Source organism: Lipotes vexillifer, unplaced genomic scaffold, assembly GCF_000442215.2.
Source record: "Lipotes vexillifer unplaced genomic scaffold, Lipotes_vexillifer_v1.1 scaffold384, whole genome shotgun sequence".
In the NCBI taxonomy this organism is placed as follows: Eukaryota; Metazoa; Chordata; class Mammalia; order Artiodactyla; family Lipotidae; genus Lipotes; species Lipotes vexillifer.
Genome location: NW_006793498.1, coordinates 3,028,555 through 3,035,039, shown reverse-complemented (window position 1 = coordinate 3,035,039; position 6,485 = coordinate 3,028,555).

Here is a 6,485-nt window from a genome sequence, read left to right as displayed (position 1 = left end):
GGCTACTCTTCCTTGCGGTGCACTATTTTTTAATACAAATCACTGAAAATGGAATTTTCTTCAAACTGAGTTTCACAACTAAAATAGAATACTCAAGTTTGCAAGTTATTTAGAACTGATAGGAAATATTTGGAGAAGGTTAAAGGGGATTTATTTAATAAATTGATTGCTCTGGGGTGCAGACTAGCCTAAGAACTGTGAGATCAAGTCTTTTACTGAAAGGTTCTTGTGTTGATACAGTGTGATGATAACCGGAAGTAAAATTTAAAATTTATTTTACTCAACATAAATACAATTATAATATATAGCTCCAATAAATTTCTGTTTCTTCTTTAATATTATATGTATAATTTTGTAATATATAATTTGAAAAGATATAAGTATGCACCCCCCCATATTCATTGCAACATTATTTACAATAGACAAGACATGGGAACATCCTAAGTGTCCATAGATGGGTGAATGGATGAAAAATGTGAGATTTTATGTATATGTGCATAATGGGTTATTACTTAGGGATATTACTTTCTTATCCTTAAGAAAGAAGAAAATCTTGCCATTTGTTACAAGATGAATGAACCTGAGGGCATTATGCTAAATGAAATAAATCAAAGACAAATAGTGAATGATTTCATTTATATGTAGGCTCTGAAAAGCAGTTCAACATGATGACATAGGAAGAGCCTAAACTCACCTCCTCCCAGAGACACACCAAGTCTACAGCTACTTATGGTACAGTTCACTCCGAAAAAGACGTGAAAATTAGCTGAGTAACTCCTTCACATCAGCAAACACATCAAAGCAGGTAGGAAAGGCTGAGACAGAGTCTCACCATAAACCCAACCCCTGGCATGGCAGCCCGCAATCCCAAGTGACCTCACAGACCCTGAGCTTCTCCCCAGGAATGAAGGGTTATCCCCTGCTTCAGGCCCTCCAACTTTTAAGACCTGCATCTGAAAAGTGAATCTCCCAAACATCTGGCTTCGAAAACCATGACAGCCAAAAGGCTGTTCTCGTCTCTTTCTTAATATCTCAACATCCCCAAATTGATACCACTTCCACCTTACCTGTCTTTCACTAATTTCAAAGCTTCACAAAGTAAAAATTACATATTCCCACTTTCATGATTTCAGTTAGATTCATCCCAAGGTCTAATAAATTTTAATTATATTATTAAATACAGGATTGATTATATTAATACAAATATATATTTGGAAAGAACACTTAAAATATAGAAATTAATAAAAATTAAATCACCAATAATCCTACTATTTAAGAGAGAACTTCATTTAATTTTTCTGATAGGTCATTTTGTTATGGACCAGGTTTCTTGGCCTTCTTAATCAACAGAAATTGATCAGAGGCCAGACAAGAAATTCAGGCAAGGCTTTATTGGGGCCCCTGCTGCAGCAGGGGGGAGTGAGAACAAACAATGGTTTCCCTCACTTGCTCGCTCCCGAGCTGGGGGGAGGCGAGCTTGTTCCTTATATGGGGTGAGGGTAGGGGTGTGTCCAGGGGTCGGCGGGAGGGGTGGCTTAGGTGTTTTGCCCACCGCTTAGGTCGTGTTGTGTGCAGGGGGCATGTGCAGTACCCTGCTTTTGTTCCCAACCCCCTGCTTTCACTCCAGACTCTTCAAAGGTGGCAGTTGGGTTTTTTGGTCTCTTTATATCTTTTGTCCAAAATTTACCCTAGCTGCAGCTTGCATGCAGTTATTTTTAGTCCCATATAGTTTCTTTGTATTTTGTTGCTTGAAGAGAGGTGTGTCCAGGTGGAAGCCCTGCAGCACTGCAGCATGGGTCCCAGGTCCCGGCCTGTCTCTATCTGATCATTTAAAGTTTGAAAACAGTTGCCTGAAAAACTTTTGTGGCTGACGAATTTTTGGAAGCAGTAGTGACACCTTTTTCACTTTCTAACATGAATATTTAGACTTTTTAAGTTTTTATGATAAATTTTAATAAGTTATGTTTTCCAGAAAGGTAATCTCTTGTACCCAGATTTTATATTTTTTGTAGCATTTTATTTAAAAAAATAAAAATCTCCACACCTGTGGTTATCACACTTTTCCCCTTGTTAGTGCTGAGTGTTTGGGTTCTTTCTCTTTTTAGCTTGCTTCTTTCATTCAGAGATGATTCTTTTTAGTTGGCCTTTCCAAAGAACGATACTTAGATTTGTGTATGAATTTTTTAAATGGAAATTTAAAATGTATTCCTACAAGAGGGATTATTGGGTCAACTATTTTGAAGATTCTTACTATTCTTGAAATATACTGCCTAATTGCTTTCTAGAAAGTTCCTAAGATTTATGTGCAGTGTTTGTTTATTTTTATTTCTCCCTTTCATATATTGGTCATAACTGCCAAATATACCTCAATAAAGTTGGAAAAAAATAAAAACAAATAAAAAACAGACCAGGGTCATATTATATGTATTATTCTAAAATTCCCCATCTTTTCTTTTTAATAGCTGTATAGTGTTTCATTCTGTGCATATACCATATTTTATTCAACCAATACCTTATTGCTCTGGTTATCAATGCTGCATAAAAATGACTCTAAAACTTAGTCATGTGATATATCATTTTGTTGCACTCACTCTGTGAATTCAGACAGAGCACAGTGGGGATGTCTTCTCTCTGATACATGATGTCTGGGGCCTCAGCTGGGGAGAACTAATAGCTGAGGTGACTCAGTAACTGGGGAATGAAATCATCAGTAGACATTTTTACTTACATGCCTGGTGGCCGATGCTGGCTCTTGTCCAGAGCTCCTACCTCTCCATGTGGTCTGACTTCCTCACAGTATGGCAGCTAGAGGGTAGTTGGACTTTTTACAAGGCGGCTGAAGGCTCTAAAAGTGATTGTCCTGAGAGGATCAGGCAGAAGCTGCATACCCTTTTCTGGCCACTTTTGCATTCTATTGGTGACAGTAGTCAGAAGCCTTCCTAAATTTCGGGAGAGGGGACATAGACCCCCATCTCTTGATGTGTCAAAGAATTTGTGGATGTGTTTTAAAACCACCACACCTATAATGAACGTGTAGACTCTTTATGGTTTTGTTCATTACAACAATAGAACAATGAACATGTACATACTGTATCTGTGTGCACACTGCAAGGATTGCTACAGGGGATATTTCCCATGAACAGGGCATGCACATTTAGAATTTTGATAAACCTACCTAATAACACTCCTACAAGACTTTGCCAAATTTGTGCACCCTTCAGCATATGAAAGAAACTGTTTCCTTATCCCTTTTATTACACCAACCTATATTTGAACATTCCAAGGTAAAAATATTTTTCTATCAAGGAATTTTTAATGGGTAAACAGTTTTCCATATAATGTATTTTACCACCGGCATTTGCATGTTTGGATTGTTCCTAATTTTTCATTACTATAAAAGAATTGATGATGTATATCCTTGTAAGTAAACCTTTGCCCGCTTTCTTAATTATTTCCTAAGCACACAGTCCTAGAAGTGGAATCTCTAAGTCAGAATTTATTCTCCTTTTTAAGCCTCCCGATATGTATTGCCAAAATAACAGAATGTTTATACCATTTTACATTCCCATCAGCATCTTCCATTCTCTTTATGCTTCTTTCATTAGGCCACATTGCTCGGCTTTTGGGATCAATCCCTTGCCCCCAGCAGTGGAAGCACGGAGTTCTAACCACTGGACCACCAAGGAATTCCCCCATTAGGCAATGTTCTTCAACAGTGGGATATTGTGCATTTTGTAATGTATAACCCAAAGCACATTTCATTACAAATTCCCAATGTGAATTCAGAAATCACATAGAATAACTGTCTAGTTGTAATTCTTTATGATTGGGATGTTTTGATGAATACAGTGTCTCTTTGCTGCATACCATGTGTTAAAAAAATTAGAAAACCTAATACCTAGACTACACCATTGTCATTATCTCCCTGCCCCCACTATAGCTGCATTTTCAGAATGATGCTTTGGCATTATTTTCTTATACAGGTAGCTGAAATGAAAACATGTAACGTTTGAAATGGCTTTATATAATATTTATAAAGCTGTTCAATGCCCTCTTACAAAGTCTTCTATGAGTATTTCTCTTAGCACTAGGGGTCTTAATAAAATTTGCTTTCCAAAATAAACTACTATACTTCTGTCCATCAGTAAGAGCTGTGTATTGTATTTCCTTCTTTGTCCTGTTTTTTAGGATGTTCATAACTAAGTTTTACCCAATTACTATAGCACTGTTTACTTTAATCAAGATTTTTATAAATACATATTTTCTTTTCTTTTCCTTTATTTCTTATTTCTCTCTCTCTTTTGGGAATCTTTGGCTCTGACTACAATGAATCTACCTTCAATAATTTTTAGAAGGTGGAGAGGGAAGTTCAAATTATAAATCAACTGGTAAAAATTACATCTTTAATTAGTAATACAGATGATTTGGAGGTTGGGCTAAATATGTATTAGTTTTTGTATTAGAACAACTTTGAAGCACTTTAAAAATTAGAGTGTGAAATGCCTATTTAGGTCTTCTGCCCATTTTTTATTGTGTTGTTTGTTTTTTTGATATTGAGCTTCATGTGCTGCTTATATATTTTGGAGATTAATCCTTTGTCAGTTGCTTCATTTGAAAATATTTTCTCCCATTCTGAGGGTTGTCTTTTGGTCTTGTTTATGGTTTCCTTTGCTGTGCAAAAGCTTTTAAGTTTCATTAGGTCCCATTTGTTTATTTTTGTTTTTATTTTCATTACTCCTGGAAGTGGGTCAAAAAAGATCTTGCTGCGATTTATGTCAAAGAGTGTTCTGCCTATGTTTTCCTCTAAGAGTTTTATAGTGTCTGGCCTTACATTCAGGTCTTTAATCCATTTTGAGTTTATTTCTGTGTATGGTGTTAGGGAGTGTTCTAATTTCATTCTTTTACATGTAGCTGTCCAGTTTTCCCAGCACCACTTATTGAAGAGGCTGTCTTTTCTCCATCATATGTTCTTGCCTCCTTGTCATAGAATAGGTGACCATATGTGCGTGGATTTATCTCTGGGCTTTCTATCCTGTTCCATTGGTCTATATTTCTGTTTTTGTGCCAGTACCATACTGTCTTGATTACTGTAGCTTTGTAGTATAGTCTGAAGTCAGGGAGCCTGATTCCTCCAGCTCCGTTTTTCTTTCTCAAGATTGCTTTGGCTGTTCGGGCTCTTTTGTGTCTCCATGTAAATTGTAAAATGTTTTGTTCTAGTTCTGTGAAAAATGCTATTGGTAATTTGATAGGGATTGCATTGAAATTGGGTCATTTGTAGAGATGTGGATGGACTTAGAGGCTGTCATACAGAGTGAAGTATGTCAGAAAGAGAAAAACAATGATTGTATATTAGCGCATATATGTGGAATCTAGAAAAATGGTGTAGATGATCTTATTTGCAAAGCAGAAATAGAGACACAGATGTAGAGAGCAAATGTATGGGTACCAAGGGGGAAGGGGGGGTGGGAGGAATTGGGAGATTGGGATTGACACATATACACTACTGATACTATGTATGAAATAGATAACAAATGAGAACATACTGTTGAGCACAGGGAACTCTACTTAATGCACTGTGGTGACCTGACTGGGAAGGAAGTCCAGAAGGGAAGGGATATATGTATATGTATGGCTGATTCATTTTGCTGTACAGTAGAAACTAACACAACATTGTAAAGTGACTATACTCCAATGAAAAAATAATTTTAAAACGTTAGAGTGTGAGTTATTTTGCTATTCACCTTTCTGTGCGTGGCAAAAGAATATAGGAATTTGGGATTAATAAAAGGCTTTATTTTAGGTTTAATCTAGTTTTGTTTTCATAAACTATATTTAATAAAACATCTAATGGATTCTTTTATAACACAAACTATCTGTAGAAGAAAGTTTTGCACATTTTAACATTTTGCATTTATAACAGTGATAGATCTAGCAACCCTAGGTTGACATCCTGAAATATATATTTTTGAAACATTATTGTGTTTGGAATTTTATCTTTTTATTAGTATGTGTTAGCTTGGAGCAGACCAAGATCTACAAGAAAGGTAAAATCAGTCCCACAGAATGAAACCTGGTAAGTGTTTGTAAATGACCATTGCTTTCAGCCCAGACTAGCTCAGTTGAATTTGAGGAGACATAGCCAGTATCTCCTGATTCTTTTAAATTCTGATTTTTTCCAGTCTACCTCCAACTAAATTAAACCATAGAATATGGAAGTCAACAATGTTATATAAACACTCTAGGAACATTATGTTGTGAGTAGGAAACAGGGGGAATGAGCCAGTTCTAAAAATGTTTTTATTGGGATCAACAAGGGAAGAAGAGAGGAGTTTTTAAAACTGAGTAAAATAAGTGAGTGGAGAATAAGAGTAATAAGAGAATAAGACGTGTGAATAGGAGAGATTTTTATAGATTGAAACCTGATTCAAAATGAAAGAACTAGAAAAATGACAGGACCATTTTGAACTTATTATAAGTAGTAAGGA